General features: G+C 43.4%; 1 non-coding gene across 1 annotated transcript; it reads left to right on the forward strand.

Annotated features, from left to right (window-relative positions):
* The first annotated feature begins 11,096 nt into the window (after window positions 1-11,096).
* LOC114807001 lies at window positions 11,097-11,159 on the forward strand. The gene has a single exon (XR_003755054.1). It is a non-coding gene; the product is annotated as a U7 small nuclear RNA (small nuclear RNA).
* The last annotated feature ends 15,286 nt before the right edge of the window (window positions 11,160-26,445 follow it).

Below are 26,445 nucleotides of genomic sequence, written 5' to 3' on the forward strand. Positions count from 1 at the left end.
AATCTGTAGAATCTCATTTGATTAATCATTTGAGTTGAGGGCAGGGAACATGCCTAACAACTGTTATATACTCTCTTCCTAGCACTTAGTATACTGCTCTGCACATTATTAGCACTCAAATATGATTCATTAATTGGCACCAGGCTTTTCACCCCCATGGTTATTTGATTATTACAAAAGCAATATGAATGATGAAATCTGAAGTTAAAATGTCCTTTGGACATTTAATAGAAAGATTCACATTAGCTAGCAGCATGAAAAGCTGTGTGATCTAGTGGAAAGAGCACAGAAATGGGAGTCAGAAGACCTGAGTTCTAATACTGGCTCTGTCATGTACTTCCTGTGGGATCTTGGGTAACTCACTTAACTTTTCGGTGCCTCAGTTCCCTCATTTGTAAAAATGAGGATTAAATGGCTTTTCTCCCTTAGACTGTGAGTCTCATGTGATATAGGAACCATATCAGATTGTATTATATCTTTTATTGATCAATTAATCAATCAGTGGCATTTATTGAGGCTTACTTTGTGCAGAGCACTTTAGTAAGTGCTTGAAAAAGTACAATACAATAGACCTTGTAGACATATTCCCCTCCCACAAGGATCTTACAATCTAGAGTACAGTCCATTACAGTGTTTGGCACAAGGTAAACACTTAACAGATACCCTAGTCTTCATTAATATTATTAGTTATCTCATTTGAGGGAACCCCTCTCAGGGTCACACCTGGAGAGTTTCCAGTACTCTACCAGTCTCTACTATGGAAGGGAGAGTGAAATAGAGGCCTAATTGTTCCATTCCTAGTTTGGGCAGTGGCTAGCGAGTGGAAGGTAATCTGCTACAAGACAAAATTTACCTGTGCTGGGCAGCAGCGGCATAGGACAGAGTCAAAGGCAGAGACTCACGTTTACTGTGCAGAAGGAGGCAGTGGTAAACCACTTCTGTATTTTTACCAAGAAAACTCTATGGATCCACTACCAGAACGATTGCAGATGGAGGTGGGACGTTCCAGGAGAGGTGTGTCCATGGTGTCGTTATGGGTTGGAGATTACTTGATGGCATAAGACAAGACATTTGAGGGAAGACACTTTTCAATGCTTTTTCCCCATCCATAAGAGGATTGATTAATTCGATTGATTGAGTGCTCAGTAGCAACTCTAAGACTGTACTACTCCCAGAAGAAGATACTGATATACTGATAAACCACTCTAGAGATGAACAGTTTTCTCCTCCTGGTAGAGTCACATTGCATCATGACTACTGGCAGTGAGAATTGCTAAAGTAGAGCTACTGGTCACTCCATTTTTCTATAACTGGTTCTAAGGGCAGGTGACTCAGATTATAGACAAACAACTGTCATCTGAGGTCTTCAACCTAAGAGACTCAGGTGGTGTGGGCTCCTCCCACCTCCCCTCAACCTTCCTGTTAATAATAATAATAATGATAATAATGGTACTTTTTAAACACTTATTATGTGCCAAGCACTGTTCTAAGCACTGGGGTAAATACAAGTCTATCAGGTTGTCCCACGTGGGGCTCACAGTCTTAATCCCCATTTGAGGTAACTGAGGCACAGAGAAGTTAAGTGACTTGCCCAAGGTCACACAGCAGACTAGTGACAGAGGCGGGGTTAGAATCCACAACCTCTTACTCCCAAGCCTGTGCTCTTTCTACTAAGCCACTGTTAACCCTGTCAGAGGATGTTACACCTGTCAGCTTATAGTAGTAGTGGTACTCAGGCTGCTATAAAATTCTTGAAGTTTCTCAATCAGCTGGAAGCTGTTCTTTAAGTCATCTGCTTTAGCCACTGCTCCCAAACCTTATAAGATGACTGATCAATCACCATTTTGGCAATTTAGCTCCAGTGCATAGTTTAAATTAGAAAATAAAATCAGGCCTACACAAGGTTACCAAATGAACCTAAAACTGTTCAGTTTAGCAGGAGTGGATTGGGTGAGAAATAGAAAGGAAATCTGGTTAAAGGCAATTAGCAAATTAGTCCTTTCCTTTCCAGTTGGTCCCCTTCAGAGCTGTGCCTTGCTACTGGAGTTTTGCCCTTACAATGCTATTTAAAATTTGACTCTATCAGGAATACTCTGACAGATTTCTGTTGTTTCCCTACTAATTGTGGATTTGCACAATTTGCCATGAATTCTCTCTTTGAGGCTCACAGAGTGGGAGAAGTTCACCCTAATTGGAGCATACATATGCCAAACTTAGAATTTCACAGATGCTTGGGAGTATTTTGAAAAACAGAAGATTCACCAAATTTAGAAATTTGAACCATCCTAATAAAGTCAGATAATAATGATGGTGTTTGTTAAGTGCTTACTATGTGCCAAGCACTGTTTAATGCCTGCCTTATTTCCAAAGCCAACAGCCTCTATTCCACCTTAATCTTTGTAGATCTCTCAGCTACCTTTGGCACTGTGCATCACCCCATTCTCCTTGAAACGTTATCCAACCTTAGCTTCACTGACACTGTCCTCTCCTAGTTCTCCTATCTCTCTGACCTCTTCTCAGTCTCTTTTGCAGGCTTCTCTTCTGCCTCTCACTTTCTAACTGTGGGAGTCTCTCAAGACTCCATTTTAAGTCCTCTTCTCTTCTCCATCTACACACTCTCTCGGAGAACTCATTCACTCCCATGGCTTTAAATACCATCTATATGCAAATGATTCAAAAATCTACTTCTCCAGCCCTGACTGCTCTCCTTCTCCGCAGTCTTGCATTTCCTCTTGCCTTCAGGACATCTCTACCCACATTTCCCCTCCAAGACCAAAAACCAAACATATCCAAAACTGAATTCCTAATATTCCTGCTCAAATCCTGTCCTCCCCTGTCTTTTCCTTCACTCCAGACAATACTCTCCTCCTTGTCTCACAAGCCCATAACCTTGACATTATCCTCAAGTCATTGCTCACATTCAGCTCACATATTCAATTAGTCAACAAATCCTGTCTATTCTATCTTCATGACGTAGCTTAAATCTGCCCCTTTCTCTCCATCCAAACTGCTACTACTCTGACCCAAGCACTTATCATCTCCTGCTATGACTACTGCATCTTGCCTCCTCACTCACCTGCATGTTTCAATCAATCGATTTTACTGAGCATTTACTGTGTACAGAGCACTGAACTAAATACTTGGGAGAGTATGCTATAACAATACAACAAACACATTTCCTGCCCACAGTGAGTTTACAGTCTAGAGGGGGAGACAGACATTAATAGAAATTACAGATATGTACATAGGTGCTGTGGGCCTGGAAGGGGAAAGGAATAAAGGGAGCAAGTCAGGGTAATACAGAAAGGAGTGGAAGAAAAGGAAATGAGGGTTTAGTTCAGAAGCAAGGCCTCTTGGAGGAGATGTGCCTTTAGTATGGCTTTGATGGTGGGGAAAGTGATTGTCAGATATGGAGAGGGAGGGCGATCCATACCAGAGACAGGATGTGGACGAGAGGGTGGAGGTGAGATAGATGAGATCGAGGTACAGTGAATAGGTTAACATTAAAGGAGTGAAGTGCGCAGGTTGGATAACATTTCAAAAAAACTACTACAACCCAACCTACACACTCCTTTCCTCTAATGCCAATTTATTCATTGTACCTTAATCTCATCTGTCTCACCACCTGTCAGTTGTCTAGAGTACAGTCCATTACAGTCACATATTCAATTAGTCACCAAGTCCTGTCTATTCTACCTTCACGACGTAGTTTAATTCTGCCCCTCTCTCCATCGAAACTGTATTATGACAGTAGTGAGGTGAGATAGGAGGGAGCAAGGTGATTGAATAATAATAATAATAATGTTGGTGTTTGTGAAGCGCTTACTAGGTGCCGAGCACTGTTCTAAGCGCTGGGGGAGATACAGGGTCATCAGGTTATCCCACCTGGGGCTCACACACTTTTAATCCCCATTTTACAGATGAGGGAACTGAGGCACAGAGAAGTTAAGTGACTTGCCCACAGTCACCCAGCTGACAAGTGGCAGAGCCGGGAGTCGAATGCTTTAAAGTAAATGGTAAGGAGTTTCTGTTTGATATGGAGGTGGATGGGCAACCACTGGAGGTTCTTAAGGTGTGGAGAAACATGGACTGCACATTTGGCTAGAAAAATAATCCAGGCAGCAGAGTGTAGTATGTGTCTCCCCACTCCAGTCCATACTTTACTCTGGTGCCTAGATTATTTTTCTAAAAAAAGTATAGATCCAAATGCATAGGCAACACAGAAGAGAGGGAGTAGGAAAAAAGAGGGTGTAAAACAGGGAGGACTGCTTGCAGGAGATGTGACCTTAATAGGGTTTACAGGGTGAAGAGAGTGGTGGTCTTGCTTATATGGAGGTGGAGGGAGCTCCAAGTCAGAGGAATAAGGATCGGTGGTGAGACAGATGAGATTGAGATACAGTGAATAAATTGGCATTAGAGGAGAGGAGTGTGCAGCTTGGGTTGTAGTAGTTTTTTTTCTAGTTATATAGTCTCTGGGCTATGTTAATCTGAGGGCAACACAAAGTATCTATAGGTCTACTGTTCAATAAATGATTTTTCTTATTTTCTTCATTTTTTTATTTCTCACAGTTGAGCAAAAATCCCTCAAGAGACTATTTAAACCCATTTTGTCTTATCATGTTCCCAACGGTGTTAGAGAAGATCTGTTTACCACTTTACTTGATCCCCATGTGGGACACGAACTTTGTCTGACCTAATTATTTTGTATGTACCTCAGTGCTTAATATAGTGCTTAGTACATTGTAAGCACTTAAATGCCACTGTTATCCTCATTATTATTTTCCAGGGGAATTTGGATATGTACCCTTTAAAGCACTTGATATATTCACCCCACTCTCAGCCCCACTTATGTGCATATCCATAACATTTTAATATCTGTCTCCCTCTCTAGACTCTAGGAAACACATCCACCAACTCCGTTGTATAATATTCTCCCAAGTGCTTAGTTCAGTGCTCTGCACTCAGTAAGCACTTACTAAATACCATTGACTGAATGACTGAATGGTTTTCCACCATTTATCTTTTCCTACTGTATTTTATTTCCCAGCCCTCTAGCATGTTATTCGAAACCCTCTTTAGTTTTATTATCTCTTCTCAGCTGTGAGGGTCAAAACAGAACTCAGGAAATATGGATTTCCGTGACAACCTCATCAGGCAGAGTGGGAGGATTTTTCAGTGGTTCTTGAAGATCATATTTCTGTTACAACAGAGTAGGGACATAGTAGATTTCATTTGGGGCCGAGGCCACTACATGTTTTTATATGCTTGATTTAACTTTGTCTTTGATTTCTTTTTTTATTCTTAGAAACTCATAATTTGATTGTAATTATCATTTGAAGTAATGGTATTTATTTAATGCTTACTGTGTGCAAAGCACTGTACTAGCCACTGGGAAATAATACACAGGTGGGAAATAGGCACAGTCCCTGGGGCTCACAATCTAAGACTATAAATGGAGGCGAAGGGACAGATGAAGGACATGTAATAATAATAATCGTGGTACTCGTTAAACTATCATGGAATTTTCAGTTGGGATTCAGATTTTTTGTGTAACAGATTTAACAGAAGAAGCAGTTGAGGGAGAAGAATAATTTTTCAATAGCTATGATGAAGGACACTTAGCATCTCCAGCCTGAGTGGAGGAACTGATGGCAGCTGTTTTGGCCATGACTGGCTCCGGATGAAACGCAGGTAAGGCCGCAGGGTCCTCAATAGAGGAGACAACTCCAGCTTCTCTATCTTTCCTTCACCCTTCCCCTCCCTCTTTTTCCCATTATTCCCCCCACCTTTTCCTTCCCCCCCAACCCCATACCTTTCCCCTCAAGGCCGCCTTCCGGTGAAGACAGTGGGGGGCCCACCAAGGTAACATGCCAATTGGGCTGGGAAGAACCATGAGGCCCAGGACCCCCTCTTCTTCATGACACTGGCCCCGGCTCATTGTCTCCAGTGGTGCCTGGGAATGGGGGGTGGGGGCAGTCTTCTCTGAAGGCATTTGAGCATTTTCCTGCCCTGGGCCGGGTCTTCCCAGGGTAGGGTGTCCCCATCCCTTGCTCTTTTTGTTGTTATGATTATTGGGATTCTGGGTGGGGAAATGGCTCCTCCGAGGGGAGTCCTAACGTCCCCCAGCCTCCGAGGCACTAATTGGCATAACTACGCTGTGCCACTTCTTTCCCCCTTCCTTACCCGCCCTCACCCCCCGGGTGGCCGGATCTTCTTCGCACTTCCAGAGCCGCATCCCCACCTCTCCCCATCCAGTGTCAGATTCCCAGTGCATCCATCCTCTCCGCTGGCCCCCATCATTCTGCCTCCTGTTCTCCTCACTTCCCTCTTGCCCCTCACTATAGATCAGGTCCCCACTGTCCTCCCGGTACAGATTCAGCTCCTGGATTCCAGCCCCGCTCTGGGGAAAAGGAGTCAGTGTACAATAGGGTGTATGTGCATGCGAGAGTGTGCATGGTGTGTGTCTGTGTGAGACATTTGATAATTGATTGGGGTGTGTGGGGCTTTAACCCAGCATCAAAGGCACTGTTTGGTTGGGGTAGACTCTGGCAGGCACAAAAGGCACATCAGATGGAGTTTGCAGGTGGTCTCAGTCTTGCAAGTAGGCAATATAGGCAGGCTGTCCCTCTTTCTGTACCTCCGAGTGTTCTGGCATATGTGAGACAACTGGGAAAAACTTGAGAATGCGCAGGAGCCAGCTGTGAGAAGCCTGGCTGGACCCTGAATTTTCCCAGCCTAGAATTGATGCTACAATTTTTAGTCTCAAATTGGATACTTTTCAGGTAAAGTACTCCCACAGATGTGCTGTGGACCCCGGACTCGACTCAGGGCTTCATTCGTGTTCCAGAATGTGGAAATGATCAGTACCTAATGGCAGGCTGGAAGCTTTTGTGAGACTTTTTCCACAAAGGTAGGTCAGTTCAGGTTGCTCAAGATGTTCTTTCTTTTTTTCTCCTAGTTACCTGTCAGTCTGACTTACTAATTACAGGGAAAGCTGCCCGCCATGATTTGGGAGCACTTGCAAGATGATTCCAGAAGTCGGAGAGGGATCGGTTTACAGGGAGATGGGAATGGAGGGATATTTCCCTTTTGGGGACTGTATTGTGTCTTCTGGGGTTAAAACTCTGAATGTTTGTCAGGGTCTAAATGCTCATCAATCAATGGCTTTTGTTGAGCTCTTACTGTGGGCAGATCACTGGACTGGATGCTTGGGAGAGCACAAAACAACAGACTTTGTATACACGTTCCCTGTTCCCAAGGCACTTAGGCCCCTGCTGCAATTCTGCTTTTAGAGCAAGAACAAGGTGGAAAGGGATGCAAAACCAACTGAAATCTTGCAAAATGGCCATTTGAATTTAACTTAATCATCTACAAAAAAAAGGGGAAGAGAAAGATAGAGCATTCCCTCTCAGAGTCACACCTGGAGACCAGCACTCTACCAGTCTCGACAATGGGAGGGAGATTCAAGCAGAGTCATACCCATTCCTTTCCTAGCTTGGGCAGTGGTTAGTGAGTGGAAGGCAATTGCTATAAGTCAGAACTCACCCATTCTGGGCAGCAACAGCATGGGAGAGATTTAAGGGTGGAGACTCAGGTTTACTGCGTGGAAGGAGACAATAGTAAACCACTTCCATATTTTTACCTAGAAAACTCTATAGATACACTACCAGAACTATTGCAGATAGAGGTGGGGCATTCTGGGAGAGTTATGTCCATGGCGTCACTATGGGTCGGAGATGACTCGACAGCATAAACAAGACAAGATAAGAAAGGTAGAGAGTGGGATGGTGTGGACATTAAAAAGAAAAAGAACCCACTCGAATTATCCAATCTTGTAATTTAGAGGTGTCCTACTAAGAAAGCTGAGTGTTTACTTTGGCATTCAGATTAAGGGAACAGTTTGGGGAAATGTCTGGAAGCCAGTTTTGCTAATGATACATGATGTGGAAAATGGGAATTAAATCCTGCTCCCTCTGATTTAGACTGTGAGCCCCCTGTATCCTCTAGACTGTAAGCTCACTGTATGTCGGGAATGTCACTGTTTATTGTTGTATTTACTTTCCCAAGTGTTTAATACAGTAATAATAATAATAATGTTGGTATTTGTTAAACGCTTACTATGTGCAGAGCACTATTCTAAGTGCTGGGTTAGATACAGGGTAATCAGATTGTCCCACGTGAGGCTCACAGTCTTAATCCCCATTTTACAGATGAGGTAACTGAGGCACAGAGAAGTTAAGTGACCTGCCCAGAGTCACACAGCTGCCAAGTGGCAGAGCGGGGATTCGAACCCATGACCTCTGACTCCCAAGCCCGTGCTCTTTCCACTGAGCTACGCTGCTTCCATAATAACTGTGGTATTTGTTTTGTTTACTTTGTTCCAGAAACTGTACTAAGCACTGGGGTGGATACAAGCAAATTGGGTCCCTGTCCCACGTGGGGCTCAGAGTCTCAATCCCCCTTTTACAAATGAAGTAACCGAGGCACAGAAAAATGAAGGGACTTGCCCAAGTTTCCATAGAAAACAAGTGGTAGAGCTGGGATTAGAACCCATGATCTTCTAACTCCCAGGCCCATGCATTTATCCACTACGTCATGATCATTTGCGACTCCTCCATGCCAACCCATTGATCAACCATTTCACCTCTCAACTGCACCAAACCACTTATTCATCAAGGCCTTTCTGGTGATGTCACTTTAGCATTCAAGTGTTACCTGCTTATTATTGAATTTCCCACATCTGCTCTTATCTTCCTCTTCCTCTTTTACCCATTGGGCACTTGGCAACAATAATAATGGAAATAATAATTATGATATTTAATAATAATGGTATTCATTTATTCATTTATTTATTTATGGTATTTAAGTGCTTACTAAGTGCCAGGCACTGTACTAAGTGCTGGAGTGGATATAAGCAAAGTGGTCCCTGGCCCACGTGGGGGTCACAGTCTCAATTCCCATTTTACAGATGAGGTTACTGAGACACACAGAAATGAAATGACTTGACTAAGGTCACACAGCAGACAAGTGGCAGAGGTGGGATTAGAGCCCTAAGGGCAAGGACAATGTCTTGGACTTCCGGTGGACTCTCCCAAGGGCTTTGCACACAGCAGGAACTCTTTTTTTAAAATGGTATTTAAGTGCTTACTACATGCCAGGCACTGTATTAACCACTGGGGCAGACCTAACCTAATCAGGTTGGACACAGTCCATGTCCCACATAGGGTTCAGTCTTCATCCCCATTTTACAAATGAGGTAACTGAGGCCCAGTGAAGTGAGTTGATCAAGGTCACAGACCAGACAAGTGGCAGAGTTCGGATTAGAACCCAGGTCCTTTTGATTCCCAGGCCTGGGCTCTATCCCTTAGACAACACTGCTGCCAAATTATAAAATGCCATTCATTGATCTACAATGATTAGTTCTACCCAGTTCATGGTGGGGAGGTGAGAAATGGAACAACTACCCAGTTGATGCCACCCATGTGGACAATCCACCTAGTTAGTTGAATGGGAATTTATGGGCTGTCCACCTGGAGGAAACCACCGAGGTTCAATCCTTCCCTCCTCAAACACTGGCCAGTGTAGGTCATTGAGGTATGAGCAAGAAGAGCAGAAAAATCTTTTTAGAATGATTTGATTTGCAAGTCGATGTGTCCTCGCTTCTCGACCGGCATCCACAAGTCCTTGAAGTAGCGTTTCAAAGAAACTCAGTTTGGCAGTTACTTTTGGCCTTTTGGTCTAGAAGATTTCTGAGCTGATGATCCTTCCAGGTCAGGATATCGGTCTTGAACGGGAGTTGTGAAGGAAAGAGGTAGTCCCAGATGGCTCTCACTAACATCGTATGTGTGTGGGATTGGGGAAGGGGGAAGGAAGAGGAGGGAGAAATATTTTCCAAAATGTCCCCTGCTGGGCTATACTGTAGTAGTGGACTTTTGGAGTTTGCCTCTGGTGAAATGCAATAACTCTCTGTCTGAGGCTTCATTTAGAAGGGGATGGTGAGGAATGGGTGCTTTGGAAATCCTGGAGCTATAGGTGAGGGACCCCAGTGGATCTTCCCATGCTTCGGTAACTTGCTGCTGGTTGTGTCCCCTGGTGATCCTTTGACTTCTGGGGTATTCGTGCAGGCTGGAAAATGGCCGAAAGTTCACTTTCCAGCTGGGTTTTATTAGCTCTGCCATCCCAGATCAACCCTAATCTTACTGGGTCCTGCAATGACTGTTGCTCTTTGTTACTCTGGTGAAACAGCCTGGCCTTTTGGTTTTGGGTGATGATTCCTGTGGTTGAAGCAGCCATTGGGTTTGTTTGGTAGCCAAAAATTAGGCATTGGAAAACAAATGGCTTATGGTTACTCCACAAGAATGAAGTTTCTGTACGGAGCATTGAAAAATAATTCCGGTCCCGACAAGGTTTTTGTGGTGGTAGATCTCGATAACATTTTTCTATACCTTGGCACAATGACTTGCCTGAAAGACATAATGTATCCTGATGAGTAATGGTTTTTGATCTGCTCCTAATATAAAGTTTCTTTTTATATTTTCGCTGGAGCACAGATGAGAGCTTTGTTAGGGGAAAAACAGCTGTTGTGTTATACTGGGTGCCGGGGTGAGAGAACCTAGCCTGTTCATCCTCTTGGGAAGGAGTGTGTTGAGAGAAAACCCAGTCAGTCAGTCAGTCAGTCAACCAATCGGTGGTATTTACTGAGTGCTCATGTGTGCAGAGCACTGCATTAAACACTATAATAGAGTTGGTACCTGAAGGGGAAGGGAGAGGTTGAGAAGTTTCCATATTTTTCTGTTTAGTGCCATTGTTCTTGTCTGTCCGTCTCCCCCGATTAGACTGTAAGCCCGTCAAACGGCAGGGACTGTCTCTATCTGTTGCCGACTTGTTCATCCCAAGCGCTTAGTACAGTGCTCTGCACATAGTAAGCGCTCAATAAATACTATTGAATGAATGAATGAAGTTAGCAAGAGATGTGCTCTTTCCCCTCTGCCATGAAAGGCTAGAGCAAAGATGACATGGGTCATCTATGAAAGCTTATCTCATCTGGGAAAGCTTTTGCTTCCTAGCTTTAGGGGTCTTCTGGCCAACTCCTTCGGATATGTTGCAGCTCTTTTTTGAATCTGTCTAGCAGGCTTCCCAGCTCTGGTTGGGAAGCCCATTATTTTCAGAAGCAGCATGGCCTAGTGGAAAGAATATGGGCCAGGAAGTCAGAGGACATGGGTTCGAATTCCAGCTCTGCCACGTGTCTGCTATGTAACCTTGGGCAGGTCATTTTTCTGTGCCTCAGTTGCCTCACCTGTAAAATGGGGAATAGGACTGTGAGCCCCATTTGAGACAGGGACTTGTCGCGAGCCCCCAGTTCGTATCTACCAGTACCTTCCTGGACTGGGGGAGCCTCGGTGACACGTACTTAAGTCAAGCCACACCTCTGATCACCAAGGTTACAGTGGATAGTTTTTACTTAGTTTTACCAACGTGAAAGGAAGTGACACATACACACATTCACTCATCCACTCCACCAAGGGTCCAATACTAGTCTGTGGTCAAAGGAGCCCGTTCTGCCAATGCTTCTTCTTTCTGCTTCCAAGTGCTGTTGCCTTCTATTGCTTTTGAATGCTGCTTTCCTGCTGCTTCTGCTTCTTCAGGTTCTTCAGCATGCCTCTGTGCTGCCTCTGTGCTGCTTCCTCTGTGTGAGCCTTAGCTTGCTTCTGTGCTGCCTCCCTTCTTCTAGCATGCCTTTTGCTCTCTGTGCACCTCAATACTGCTTCCTCTGCATGTGCTTTGTGTGACTCCTTGAGATTCAAAATGACTGCCTTTTATCTGCCTTCGGCGTCACAGCTTAAGCATCATTGATTGGTCCAGGCTCATTACTGAGTAGAAGAGGGAGAGAAAGTCATGCCTCCCTCCATCATGCTCACCCCACAGGGCCGCAATCACCTGTCTTAGGTAGAACCCATCAGTGCCTTTACTAGTCTCTTATTTCTTGTTGTTTACGGAATCAAACAGTCACTGATAAGGCAGCTTGTTGTAGGCTCACCACAGGACTGTGTCCAACCTGATTGCATTGTATCTTCCCCAGTGTTTGGAACAGTGCTGTGCAATAAATACCACAATTATTATTATCTGGAAACAGACTCGGGGGAGCTTGCTCCAATCTGCAGACATTTTCCCCTCCTCTTCTCTGCTTTCTTTTCCAACCCAAACCACTGTGAGTGTAGAGATTTTGGTGATGGTAGGAAAAGAAGCTTTTTTGTTCTTCTACCTAATGTCATTTTAAGATCTTTGGGATGCAGCATGGCCTAGTAGAGAGAACCCGGGCCTGGGAGTTAGAGGACCTGGGTTCTAATTCTGGCTCCGCCATGTGTCTGCTGTGTGACCTTGGGCCAGTCACTTCACTTTGCTGTATCTTGGTTCCCTCATCTATAAAGTGGGGGATTAAGACTGTGAGCCCTGCCTGGGATATGTAGTGTGTCCAATCCTATTAGCTTGTATCTATCCCAGATCTTAGTACTGGCAGGTAATAAGCACTTAATAAATACCATAACAAAATACATTTCGGGAAAAGAGAGGGACATTTAAAAGCATGTCTCCTATTGGAAAAAAAAAATCCAATGGCTAATAGATGTACTAGATCAGGATTAGGGGCCCAGGCAGGGTTGGCAAGTTTCATTGGCGGCCTAATCAGCCTTGGGAGTCGGAGCTGGAGACAGGGAAAACCACATTTCTATCTGGATCGAAGACTAAGCACATATCTCATTTATCTGAGAAACAGGCTATTCTTTGCATCATCAAAACTTGCACAATTGCCCCCATCAAATGGTTGACACAACATTCAGCCCCATGGAATAATCTCATTAGCATTCTTTCGAATCTGGTAAGAAGTAATATTGTGCACATTGTTGCCACTGGGGTGGCATAATTAGGTTTCAAAGGCAATGCATTGTGTGGATGATTAAGGACAGTCTCGCTTCATTCTTTAGTTTCTGTTTATTTTAGGACAAAAGCACCAGGCAACTAGGGCATCTCGGACACATTTTGTAAACTCCTTTGCAAATGCTGGGAGCTTCCCATTTTTGTTTTTTCAGTCCCGGAAAACAAATCAAATCTGGGACGTAGGGTGTCAGGTGTCCTATAGCCTGCACCGTCTGTGGTGCACAGTGCATCTGCTTTTTGGTTCTTTTAGTATTTTACTCTTTTTTTAAAAAAAAATATTTTGGAAAGGGCAGCTGCCTAATCTGCATTAGGAGACTGTGTTAGAATGCCAGGATTTGAAATAGTCAATAAGGCTACAGAACCGGAGCCCAGCGTATGAAGGAAACAATTAACTGTACACCCAGTTTGTTCTGCTGTGACCTGTGTTTTCATGTCACAATTTGGAATATAGCATGATGTTAGAATTTGGGGGCGTTCTCCCTTCCACATATTTCTCTTCTGGTATAATACACTTCACCAGTTGGCCCAGGAGATTTGGCGTAGGAAGAAACGGTTTTGGGCATGCAAGTAGCATTTGCCTGAGCCTTATTGTACTGTGGACTGCAGGGTAATTTAGGTTTCAGGATCTTTCCCCTACCTCCTGGTTCTCATACAATGTGAAGGCAGCGTTCTTGCTAAACCTTGTGTTAAGGCAAACTTGCCCCAGGGTACTTGCTGGATTCACCGCCTCCCACATAGGCATGAATGGTTTTTTTTGAGAATAGGCTCATGTTGTTGGAAGAACGTGTCTGGACCCTACTCTAGCCAAAATGTGTCCTGAAAGTGTGGTTATGGCAAAACCGAGCATATTTTAATGCACAGAAATTTAACCATGCGTCACAAGGGCATAAAATCATTTAGTAGCGCTCACTGTGACAATTTATTTTGAAAGAGGTGTGTATCAAAAGGCATCACTCCACCAAAACCTATTAATTCTCACTGAATCGAGGGTTACTATGATGTGATTTCTCCACCCCCTCTGTCCATCCATTTGTCCGTCTGTCCTTCTGTCTGTCCATCTGTCCATCAGACTGTCCAAATGTCTGTCTGACCATCCATCCGACCATCTGGCAATCGGTCTGTCCATCTGTCTGTCCGTCTGTCGGTCCATAAGCCCATTTGTCTGTCTATCTCTGTCTGTCCGTCTCCCTCTCTCTGTCTGTCGTCAGTCTATCATTCTGTCTGTCCATCCATCTGTCCTTCTGTCTGTACTTCTGCCTATCCGTCTGTTGGTTTGTTCATCCACCAGTCTGTACATATGTCTGACAATCCATACATCCATCCAAATATCTATCCTGGGCACCCGTCTGTCCATTTTTCTGCCAATCTGTCCATCCATCTGTCCAATTGTCCGTCCAACAATTTGTCCATCTGTCCGATCATTTATCCTTTCGTCCGTCCTTCCTTCCATCCATCCATCTGTCCATCCATCTGTCCATCCATCTGTCCATCTTTCCATCCGCCTGTCCATCCATATGTCCATTTGTTTGTCCATCTGTCTGTCCGTCCGTCAGTTTGATTGTCCATCTAACCATCTGTCCATCCAACCATCTGTCCATTCGTCCAACCGTCCATCCATCTGTTCTTCTGTCCTTCTGTCTGAATGTCTACCCATCTGTCCATCCGTCCATCAGTCTATCTGTCCGGCTGTCTGTTTGTCCTATGTCCATCTGCCTGTCTGTCTGACCAACCGTCCATCTGTCTGTCCGTATGTCCATCCATCTGTCCTTCCATCTGTCTGTCGGTCTGTTAGTCCATCCATCTGTCTACCAGTCCATGCAAATGTCAATCTGTCTGTCTGCCTGCCTGTCTGTCCTGTCCACCCATCTGTCTTTCAGTCTGTCTGTCCTTCCATCCGTCAGTCCATCTGTCCATCTGTCCATCAGTCCATCCAACTGTCCATCTGTTGTCCATCTGTCCACCCATCTGTCCATCTGTCCATCCCTTGGTCTGTAGATTTGTGCATCCGTCCGTCTGTCTGTCCACCTTTCTACCTTCTATCAGTCTATCAGTGTGTCTGTCCATCCATCTGTCCATACATCCTTCCTTCCACTTGTCCATCTATCCATCCATCAGTCCATCAGTCTGTCCATCCACACGCTGTCTGTCCAAGATGTCTGTCCATCCATTTGTCCATCTGTCTGCCCACCTGTCCATCTGTTGGTCCATCCGTATGTTCATCTATCCTTTCCATGTGTCCATTCATCTAACCATTGGACTGTACAACTGTCCATCCACCTGTCTGACCATCCATTGTTAATGAATTGTACATCGCCTTGATTCTATTTAGTTGCCATTGTTTTTCCGAGATGTTCTTCCCCTTGACTCTGTTTAGTGCCATTGTTCTTGTCTGTCCGTCTCCCCTGATTAGACTGTAAGCCCGTCAAACGGCAGGGACTGTCTCTATCTGTTGCCGACTTGTTCATCCCAAGCGCTTAGTACAGTGCTCTGCACATAGTAAGCGCTCAATAAATACTATTGAATGAATCCATCCAACCATCTGCCAGTCAGTCTAAATGTCCATCCATCTGTCCATCTGTCAGTCTTTCTGTCCAACAGTCCGTCCCTCTGTCCATCCATCTATCAGTCTGTCAGTCATTCCGTCTGTATGTCTTTCCATCTGTCCATCCATCAGTATGTCTATCTGCCTGTCTGTCAGTCTGTCCGTCTATCTCTGTCTGTCCATCCATCCATCCATCCATCTGTCCGTTTGTCAGGCTATCTGTCTTTCCGTCCATCCATCTGTCCGTCTATCAGTGTGTTCGTCCATCTGTTCATCCATTTGTCCTTCTGCCTGTCCATCTGTCCATCCATCTGTCTATCCGTCTGTCTATCTGTCCATCTGTCCATCTGTCCAACCATCTGTCTGTCTATGTGTCTGACTACCTCCGTCTGACTGTCCATCCATTTGTCTGTCCATTGTTCTGTATGTCTGTCTGTCTCTCCTAACATCTGTCCATCCATCTGTCCTGTCTGTCTGTTCATCTGACTGTCTGTCCATCTGTCTGTCCAACCATCTGTCTGCCCATCTGACCTTCCATCCATCTGCCCACCCATCCATCCATCTGTCCATCAGCTTATCAGTCTGTCTGACCATCTGTCCATACTTACTTCTGTCTGTCCATTTGTCCATCCATCATCAGTCCATCAGTCTGTCCATCTGCTATCTATCCATTTGTCTGTCCATCCGTCTGTCTGTCTGTCCGACCATTTGTCTGTCTTTCCATCTGTCCATCTGTCTGTCCGACCTTCTGTCTGTCCATCGGCCCATCTGTCCATTTGTCCATCTGGCCACCCATTTGTCTGTCCATCAGTCTATCAGTTTGTCCATCTGCCATACGTCCTTCTGTCTGTCCATTTGTCCATCCATCAGTGTATCAGTCTGTCGTCCATCTATCCATCTGTCTGTCCATCCGTCCATCCAACACAAAGCCAAGTGTTTTGAATGTGAATCTTTTGGAAAATTGCAGTGGTGTTTCTGCAAATGTAGGGAAAAGTAGTATTTGGGGTCAAGTTTTGATTTCCATAATGCGGTTTCTCTGCTACTGAAACCATGGGCTCTCGGTGAACATTGATTGGAGGTGCTGGCAAAGAATTGTTTTAGAGTGGTGTCCAAGGTCTGTTAAGGGTTTTGAATTTTCTACCACTGCAGGCCCCATGAGCACCTGGCTTGAATGAGTCTCTCTTCACAATTTATGCTTAGTTTCCCATGATCTTGAGTACTTGAATCCAGGCTGAGAGAGCGACAGAGTGCTTCCTCCCACCCCACCCATAGTGAAATGGCATTGTAGGGCCAAACTGTATGTTTTGGAGCCAGGAAACCCCTGGTCCCTCTTTCCCGTGGCAGAGGCTGGCATGCTAGCCAGCTGGCTCCAGCCCCAGGTAGGTGAACATCAGCCCTACACATGCAGCAAATCTGGTGCCCTGGCCAGGATCCCCTCTGATTTCTCCAAAGGAACCAGGCATGGGATTTGGGGGATCCCGGAAAGAGAATTCCTTCACCTCTGGCACTGCTGCTGTTCATCCCCCTTGCCCAGTGTTGGCACCTTGAACTCTGATTTCCACATAGAGAGTAGGGCAGCATTGTCAACTCCGGCTGGTGTGGGTCACAACTTTAGAAGCTGGCTGGGGGCTTTTCAGGAAACTTTGACATCTCCCCTTTGGGCCTGGCCAGGAACTTTCAGATCGTTGCTCTCATTTTCCTGGTAAGAAGCTGGAGCCCAACTATACCCAAGACTGCATCGGGCCCTGGTTTGACATATCCCAAGGGTTTCCAGGCTACTGGGTCTTGGTGATTAGCTGTAGAATGTGGAGGTGGCCAGTTTCTCCAAACTTGCATGTTGGTCAGGACTGAGCGTACAGCAACTGAGAAGCAGCATGGCTTAGTGCATAGAGCATGGACCTCGGACTCAGAAGGACCTGGGTTCTAATCCCAGCACTGCCACTTGTATGCTGTGTGATCTCGGGCAAGTCACTAAACTTCTCTGTGCCTCAGTTACTTCATCTGTAAAATGGGGATTAAGATTGTGAGCCTCACGTGGGACAACCTGTTGACCCTGTATCTCCCCCAGCGCTTAGAACAGTGCTCTGCACATAGTAAGCGCTTAACAAATACCAACATTATTATTCTCTGGGCTTCAGTCACTTCATTTGCATAATGGGGATTAAGAGTGTACACCCTATATGGGACAGGGTCTGAACCCAACCTGATTAATTTGTATCTATTTCAGCACTTAGAACCGTGCTTGGCACATAGTAAGCTCTTAAGCAAGTACCATAATTATGATTTTCATTATAGGAAATGGCTTAATGTGGTCTGTTTGTTAATTTCCTCTCTTCTTTGCTTATGTATTTTTTTCCTTGGGAGGACTAAGCACTTTGGTTGCAAGGGAGAAAAGAAACCAAGCTGGTTGGGTGTTCATGACCATCATCATCATCCCCTTATTAAGTCTCCTATGGTGTTAGAACAGAACTAGGATTAGAGCTAGGGCCCGGGTAAAGCTGGAGTAGCAGGACTGTAAAAGAGACCTTCCCTTCCCTTGGGATTAGTGGGTTATATGGGTGTGGCTCTCCTCACTACCCCCAGTTATTTGGCTGTAGAGATTGAAAATGTAACTGGGATATTTTCCAGCCTCAGGAAAACAGCAACGGACCACCTATGTAGAGTCACTCATTGCCCGGTGTGGCATGCTTGTGTCCTTTTCGGAACAAAGCCGAGTGTTTTGAATGTGAATCTTTTGGAAAATTGCAGTGGTGTTTCTGCAAATGTAGGGAAAAGTAGTATTTGGGGTCAAGTTTTGATTTCCATAATGCGGTTTCTCTGCTACTAATTGAAATTGCTCTTGTCCACTACTAGGGGCCCACTGGGGTGTGTGTGGAGGGGAGAGACCTTCACTTGACCACAGTAATAATGTTGAGTAGACTTTGCTTATCTTCTGGATTTGAGGGGATCAGTGTCTCCCCTCTTCCCCATTCCATTGAAAGGAAAAACTTCCTAGCCCAAACCAAAAGTGATCAGCATAACTGCTTCCAGAAACTTACTAGCCAGTAGAAATTTTCTCTCAAATATAAAGCCAGGCAGATGCATTTACCCATGGTGGTGATCCGCTGATTTCAATGGAGATCTACTCTGAATTGCACCTTTTGGCCAGAAATCTCATTAAAAATTGTTTTGAAATAGGTTATTATGAAACAATGAAACAGAAGTGCATACTGATTTGATTAGTCTCTTGGCAGCTTAATAGATGGCGACCAATAAAAGGTGTTAGATGGGGCATCTCTAACTCATATATTCTGCTGCCTCTGATGGAAACACAACACTGGGCAGGATGGACAACTTGTTTGATCTAATAATGGCATTTCTTCTTCTTTCATATAGTTATCTAATCTTTCCTGACCTCTCTGCTCCTCTTGGTAGAAATAAACTTTGTGGTACATCTGGCAAGATGATTGGAGGTGCACAGTAGTACCAGAAAAAGATGAAGAAAACATCATTCAGGGATCATGAACTATTACAGAACTGTATATTCCATGGAAACGGTGGAGTTAAATCCTGAATCGTAACACTGTTCCAAATGGAATGGATGAACTGTCCCTTTCCTGGTTCTAGCAGGCACAACTGTGGAAATCCCAGGAAAAAGGTTGTGTGTGTTATTGTTGTTGTTCATTAGATTAGTCATGCTGATAATTACAGTGGATGGCTAATAATCAACTCAAGCAGCATTTAATGCTGAGCCAAGCAGTCACTGAAATACAGTTGTGATTTTGTCGTTAATTCAGGGCACTTCTTTGAAATAATATAAAAAGTGATTGTAAGTTGCATATTTTCTTAATGCTATCCATAGCCTTCAGGAGCATTTGTAATGACAATTAAGCATGCTTTTTTTATCAGAGCACAAGAGCAGATTATAAACTATTTTAAATGACTTTATGTAGGTTGATCTTTTTTTTTTCCTGAATAGAATTCATTGTAAGATGACAGCCAAAGGAGCGAAACTTGTCAGAAATAGGTTATTATAAAAACTGCTAATGGCAGCAAACTTAGAAAAGATGGGTGGTATAAAATGGTTTATGACAACCAAACAATTAGCCAGTTGCAATAATTAAATACTTTTCACATTTGAATAAGGAAATTAGTGAACCCTAAAAATTCACTGAATAAAAAATAACAATAGGCCTTGAAATGTAACTATAATTCATGAAAAAGGATCTATTCATCACCTCCTTGGATATTAGTAATGGATAATCATTTGTACCTGAGTTTTTATGTCTCAGTAACCTCTTTCCTAGGTCTATTTGAGTTCACCTTTCATTGTACATTCCAAGAGCTTAGTACAGTGCTCTGCAAATAGTAAGTGCTCAATAAATACTATTGAATGAATGAATTTCCATTTTGGTCTGTATATTTTTTCTCTTTGGGTCTGCTCTTGTCTTCCTCACTAGCCTATGTGCTTCTCAAGGGGAGAAATTATGTTTTACACTTCATATGCATGTTCCCCAAGTGACTAGTAGATTGCACTGTTCCCAGTAAGCGGTCAATAAATTCTATGGATGATGAGGTTGTTGAAGATAATGATAATAATGCTTACTCGATTTCCATGACCCAAATTCTTCTTTCTTCTTTCATTCTTTCTTTTTTTTTACAATACAATAGTGTTGGTAGAAATGATCCCTACCCAAAAGGAATTATAGTCTAGAGGGTTAGACAGATATTACAATAAATTACGGATCAGTTAAGTACAGAGCTTTGGAGGAAAAAATGGTTTTTACCCAAATTACTGGGCATTAGAAACAAAACAAAGTTTCTTTCCCTCTTGCTCCACCCTCAGAAATATCCAGATTTTCTTCTTCATTTCAATAGAGGAGGACTGTCTATGTGAAGCCATCTGCTCATTCCATACAGGCCAGCTAATGTCACAGAAATAACTATCACTCCATCGATTAAATGTAATTGAAACCTTGCCTCATCCACTGAGTGCTTCATGACAGCAATCTTTTGAAGGAACATTTACACCAGTGCCTAAAATGCAAAAGTCCATGGATAATGCAAGAGTATCTTTACAATTGTTGTTTTGCTAGGCTTGAACCCTAAATAGCATCAGTGAAAAATTCAAGGTCAAACAATTCAAAGCTTATGTACTTCCCCTGTTGAAAGAGTTCGTCTCACAAAAGACTTTGACAAGAACATATGACCTTGTCGATCTGCAGATTCTTCAGAGAAGAAAGAGTTCTGATAAAACTTTCAGAAAGTCTTTAATATGTACACAAACAGAGTTGTACTATAACATGTTTCATTGAGAAGCAGTATGGCTCAGTGGAAAGAGCATGGGCTTGGGAATCAGAGGTCATGGGTTCTGATCCCACTCCGCCACTTGTCAGCTCTGTGACTTTGGGCAAGTCATTTAACTTCTCTTTGCCTCAGTTACCTCATCTGTAAAATGGGAATTAAGACTATGAGCTCCACGTGGGACAACCTGATTACCTTGTATCTACCCTAGCGCTTAGAACAGTGCTTGGCACATAGTAAGCGCTTAACAAATACCATCATCATCATCATGTAGAATGAAGTTATAAAATTAAGGTATGCTCTTCTGACAATATAGTTCTATCTGTTAGATCACAACTGCAATGGTCAAAGGCATGATTGTACTCAAATGTATAGGGCCAGTGAAATAGTGTTTATTATAACACAGCTTTCTTTAACATGGAGTTAGCCAGGAACATAATGCTTGTGTAATAGGAGAACTGAATGTTAGTTTGCATCTTCCTATTCTGAGATGATGGCACTGATGATGAAATTTGTCCATGAGTGCAGTTGTGGCTGAGGAGGTCAAGGCAGGTCTGAGAATCCTGACCATTCAGTGCATACAGACACCCTCCCCTGTTGTATTGTGTTGACCCTGATGTGTTGTGTTGATATATTTGTTGTTTTCACAGCTTGGCATTGTTTTCATTTTTGCCTCTCAGTTTCCTATTCCACTGGAAGCTTCTCCCCTATACAATTTACATCATAGGCTTGTTTCATATAAGTCCTTGGAGTCATTCTGTTTCCCTAAAGACTCTGTTTGCCTCAAATATAAAATTGAGCTTTAAAATTTATGCCATTCTTTGCCTTGATTTAAGAAATCCCATAACAATTACAAAGGTAGTACAGCAGGGGAGGCCATTAGTAAGCATAAATTTGTCTACTTTTACAGCTCGAATCTGCTTTAAGAGATTACTAGGTTTCAGCCAGCCTGAGGAGTTTTTTTTTTAACAATTTGCATAGTTTCAATCAGGTGAAGGTGATCAGTCAGTTACTCTTCAACATCTCATGCTGATTTGGTTCCTGATGCTGCTCCCAGAAATCAGAATGGGAAGTTCTGATACACCTGCTGAGAAAGTTGAGCACTGAAACATACTTCCAACCCCTATCCTTTTCTTTGGAGCTTCTAATTATTTGGTTCCTCCACATTAAATATAGGTCAGGATCAAAAACAATGCAAGTTCATTGATGAGCATATCAAAAACTTCTATATATTCAATTTATCCTTCCCCTTTAGAAGAAGCTTTAAGTTAGACTGAGGAGACCAAACTATTCCCAGCTGGAATTGGTTGGATGGCAGATAAAGAGAAATACTGAGGCAGTGAAGAAGAGTGTACTTGGATGAGGAGAGATGGGAAGGATGGGTGGGGTGTTAGGCTATCTGAAGTCAAGAAAAGGTTTCTGTTTTTATGAGAATCTTCATCTCTGTCTTGGGTAATTCTGAAGGCAGGATGATGATCCCCTCGGAGAAGATCTGGGCAGCTGTCAACTTTGAGAAGTCTGAGATACCCTGAAGTGACAGCTCACTTGGCTTATTTTCTGAAGTTGGTTCTGCTACTTTTTCATGAATTTCTTCTGGTCCACAACTTTGGAGCTCTCAAAAAAATGGTGAGCCCTCAAAGAAGGAAGGGCCCAGGCACTGAACAAGAGAATAGCAGTACCAGATGAAGAAAAGGTAGGACACTGACCTGGGAGGGAACTGGTACAAGCAGAGAAAGGAAGAGCAGGCAAGATGGGAGTTGGAGCAAGGTGGAACAGATGGTAGGGGCTCTTTTATTAAGGCTTTGCTCCAAGCCTTTCAGGAATCTCTCCTGGCCCATAGCACAGTGCATAGCTAAACCAGTGGAAAGAATCAAATGGGGCAGCTAGGCCTCTCTTTATTAAAGCAAGACATTATCCTGTTAAGGGTGGTTAGGGTGAGTGTGAGCAAGCCGGAGTGGGACTAGAAAGTGTAGCCTGTGCTATTGAGATGTGGTCTGGGGGTAGGGAAATGTAGTTTAGCAGCAAAATTTGTGATTCTAGTTTGTGACCCAATAAATCTCTGTATACATCCACCATTATGACTGGAGTGCATTAGTTAGGATATTAAGTGCTTAGAGCCTGGCACATAGTGCTTAAAAAATACTATTAAGGATATGAATATGATCTCCTTAAGGAATCAGGCCCTATGGCAGGTGTGAAGCTTAATACCCTGTCCTAAAATCAGGTATTGAGGGACTGGGTCCATTGGTAAAGAGCTTTTGGTCATCAGTGTACATTTATTTATCAATATTTAAGGCCCAGTATTTTCAGTCACGTATGCATCCATTGGGGAATTTCACTTTCGAGGGGTGGGAGGGACGCTTCTTGAATCACAATTACGTAGACCTCTATGCTCCTTTTAGGGAGGGATTTTTGTCTAATAACTCTTATTGTACTTTCCCAAGTATTTTGTACAGTGCTCTGTGTGCAGTAAGCTTTCAATGAAAGCCATTTAATAATAATAGTATTTGTTAAACACTATGTGCCAAGCAGTGTTCTAAGCACTGGGGTAGAGACAAGGTAATCAGTTTGTCCCACGTGGGGCTCAAAGTCTTAATTCCCATTTTACAGATGAGGTAACTGAGGCACAGAGAAGTTAAGTGACTTGCCCAAAGTCACACAGATGACAAGTGGCAGAACTGGGATTAGAACCCCTGACCTCTGATTCCCAAGCCATGACCTCTGATTCTCTTTCCACTAAGCCACATGGCTTCTTATTAAACTATCTGGGCAAATGTAATCCTGGCTCTGCCACTTGTCTGCTGTGTGACCTTGGGCAAGTTAGTTAACTTCTCTGTGCCTCAATTGCCTCATCTGTAGAATGGGGATTAAGACTGTGAGCCTCATGTGGGACATGATGATGGTGATGGCATTTAAGTGCTTACTATGTGCAAAGCACTGTTCTAAGCACTGAGGAGGATACAAGGTGATGGACAGTGTCCAACCTAATTAACCTGTATCTACCACAGCACTTAATACAGGGTCTGCCATATAGTAAGTCTTTAACAAATACAATAGAAAATGTATTTGTATGTATAAAACTATTATTTCCACTAATCAATATGATTTGAAGAGTTGCAGAGCACAGTACCAAGTGCTTGGGAAAGTATAATTAGAAGAGACAGTTCTGTGCTCAAGGAGCTAAGAGTCTAGCAGGAGAGACAAACAAAACTATTTACACATAGGGACCAAACTTACTTTCACTAGACTTATTCCCAATCCCTTGGAGAACTCATTCATTCCCATGGCTTCAACTGCTATCTCTACCCTGATGATTTCCCTTTGATTTGATTTGTTCCCTTTAAATACTTGATATTTATCCTAACTTCAGCCCCTCTACACTTATGTACATATTCATCATTTTTTAATCTCCATCTCCCCTTCTAGACTGCAAGGTCCTTATGGCTGAGGAATACTTCTATGAACTTTGTTGTAATGTACTCTTCTAAATAGCTTAACATAGTTCTCTACACACAGGAAGCTCTCAATACATATTGTTGACTGTCAACAGGACAAGTTCTCTTTTCAGCATGTTAAGCTTGAGGTGTCAACAGTACATCCAAGGAGAGGCACAGGTTGCAAGGGTAGATTTTTGAGAGGACAAGGGAGATCTCCTGTTCTTGATACTGCTGGGAAAGATGGGAGAGTCAAAGGAGAGAGGGATTGGAGAAGAGCAAGGGAGGTCTTCATGCTCTTCTCCACACAAAGCAAATGAAAAGCCTGAAAAAGAAGAGATGATCCAAAGGGAGAGCAAATCTTCTGGAGTACAGCAAGGCAGAAATGTACTGTAAAAGTGATCCAGGGTTGCAGGTTAGTAGTATGAATTGGAGATGGATTTGTGCATCAAGAGAAGGTAGTTTATGGAGACCAAATAGGGCATGATGACTTGAGAAAATTGGAGATCTCTGTGGGAGAAAAGTACAGATTTGTGGGTGGTGGTTGTATGGGAAAGAGTAGGTGAGGAGGTTGTGATCTGATAGAGGAATTTCAGAAAAGGTGAGGGTAGAGATTGTATAGTTACTTGATCTTAAAGTCTCTAGTATGTGCCTAAATTGGTGAGGATGTGAGCTGGGGTCATTCTAGCAGAGGAGTGAGAGGAGGTGGACAGTGGATGGATCATCAGGGAAATCCACATGGATATTGAAGTCTCCAAGGATTGATGGAGAAAGGGAGAAGGAATGTAATAAAGGGATCAAAATGAAAGTTGGAGGAAGTGCCTTTGGTGGTAGGTAACCGTGACTAGTAATTTTGGAGTGGGTGGTAGAGGCAGATGATATGGGCTTCAAAGGATGAGAAACTGAAGGACAGGTGGGGATGGGAGTGCAAAAGCGGCAGTGAATGAAAAGGAAGTCAACTCCTCCCTCCCCTTTCCCTGTGAGTCTGAGGGAGTAGGAGAAGATAAGGTCCTTCTCCTTAGAGAGAGCAGCAGGGGAGGCTGTGTCACCTGGGGAGAGCCAGATTTTAGTGATGGTAAGAGAAGAGGTGATTGGGTCAGGAACAGGTAATGATGAAGGGAAGCTTTGCCACGATGGAATAGGGGTTCCACAAGCCACATTTGGCTGAGTTTGTGAGAGGGTGTGTGGGGTGGGGATGGTATGAGGAGTAGGAAGGGGTTGATCTTAACATCTCTAAAATTCACATTTTTCTCTCCATCCAAGCTGTTACTGTGCTGGTTCACTTATCATATCCTGCCTTAACTACTGCATCAACCAAACCCTTTGCTAACCTCCCTGCCTCCTTTCTCTCCCAACTCCAGTACTTTGCTGCCCAAGTCATTTTTCTAAAAGAGTTCAGTCCATGTCTCACCATTCTTCAAGAACAGCCAGTGTTTGCCCATCCATCTCTACATCAAACAGAAACTCCTTACTATCAATTGAGTGCTTTAAAGCACTTTAAAGCACTCAATCAGCTCTTCTCCACCTACCTTACCTCACTGATTTCCTACTGCAACCCAGCCCACACACTTCATTTCTCTAACCTCAACTTACTCACCATACTTCAATCTCTTCTATCTCACCACCAACCCCTTGACCATGTCCTCCTTCTGGCCTGGAATTCCCTACCCCTTTATATCTGACAGACCACTGCTCTCCCCACCTTCAAAGCCTTAAGGTCACATCTCCTCCAAGAAGCCGTCCCCAACTAAGCTCTCATTTTCCGCTACTACATCTCCTTTCTGTATCACCCTTGTACTTGGATTTGTGCCCTTTTAAGCACTTAATATTCACCCCACATTCAGCCCCACAGCTCTTATGAACATATTTGTAAATTATGTTAATGTCTGTCTCCAACACTAGATTTATAATTCCTTGTGAGCAGGGAACATGTCTACCAACTCTGTTGTACTCTCCCAAATACTTAGTACAGTGCTCTGCACACAGTTAACACAATCAATACCACTGATTCCTTTTTTTATTTTTCATTAAATATTTATCTGAACTCTCCACTTCACAGTGGTAGTTATCACTGAGTGAAATGTTTTGTTGAAATGTTTCTTAAGGTTCTAGATATACCTCCCTTAAACGTGATAACTTGTGAAAATATTTTAATTTAAGCCAAATTTTTCAGGGATCACTAAAGTGAAGATTTAGGGCTCTCTTGAAATAATTCCAAAGTTAGTACTATAAAGCTTGTAGGTGCAACTGTGC

This window comes from Ornithorhynchus anatinus, chromosome X1 (assembly GCF_004115215.2).
Source record: "Ornithorhynchus anatinus isolate Pmale09 chromosome X1, mOrnAna1.pri.v4, whole genome shotgun sequence".
Taxonomy (NCBI): domain Eukaryota; kingdom Metazoa; phylum Chordata; class Mammalia; order Monotremata; family Ornithorhynchidae; genus Ornithorhynchus; species Ornithorhynchus anatinus.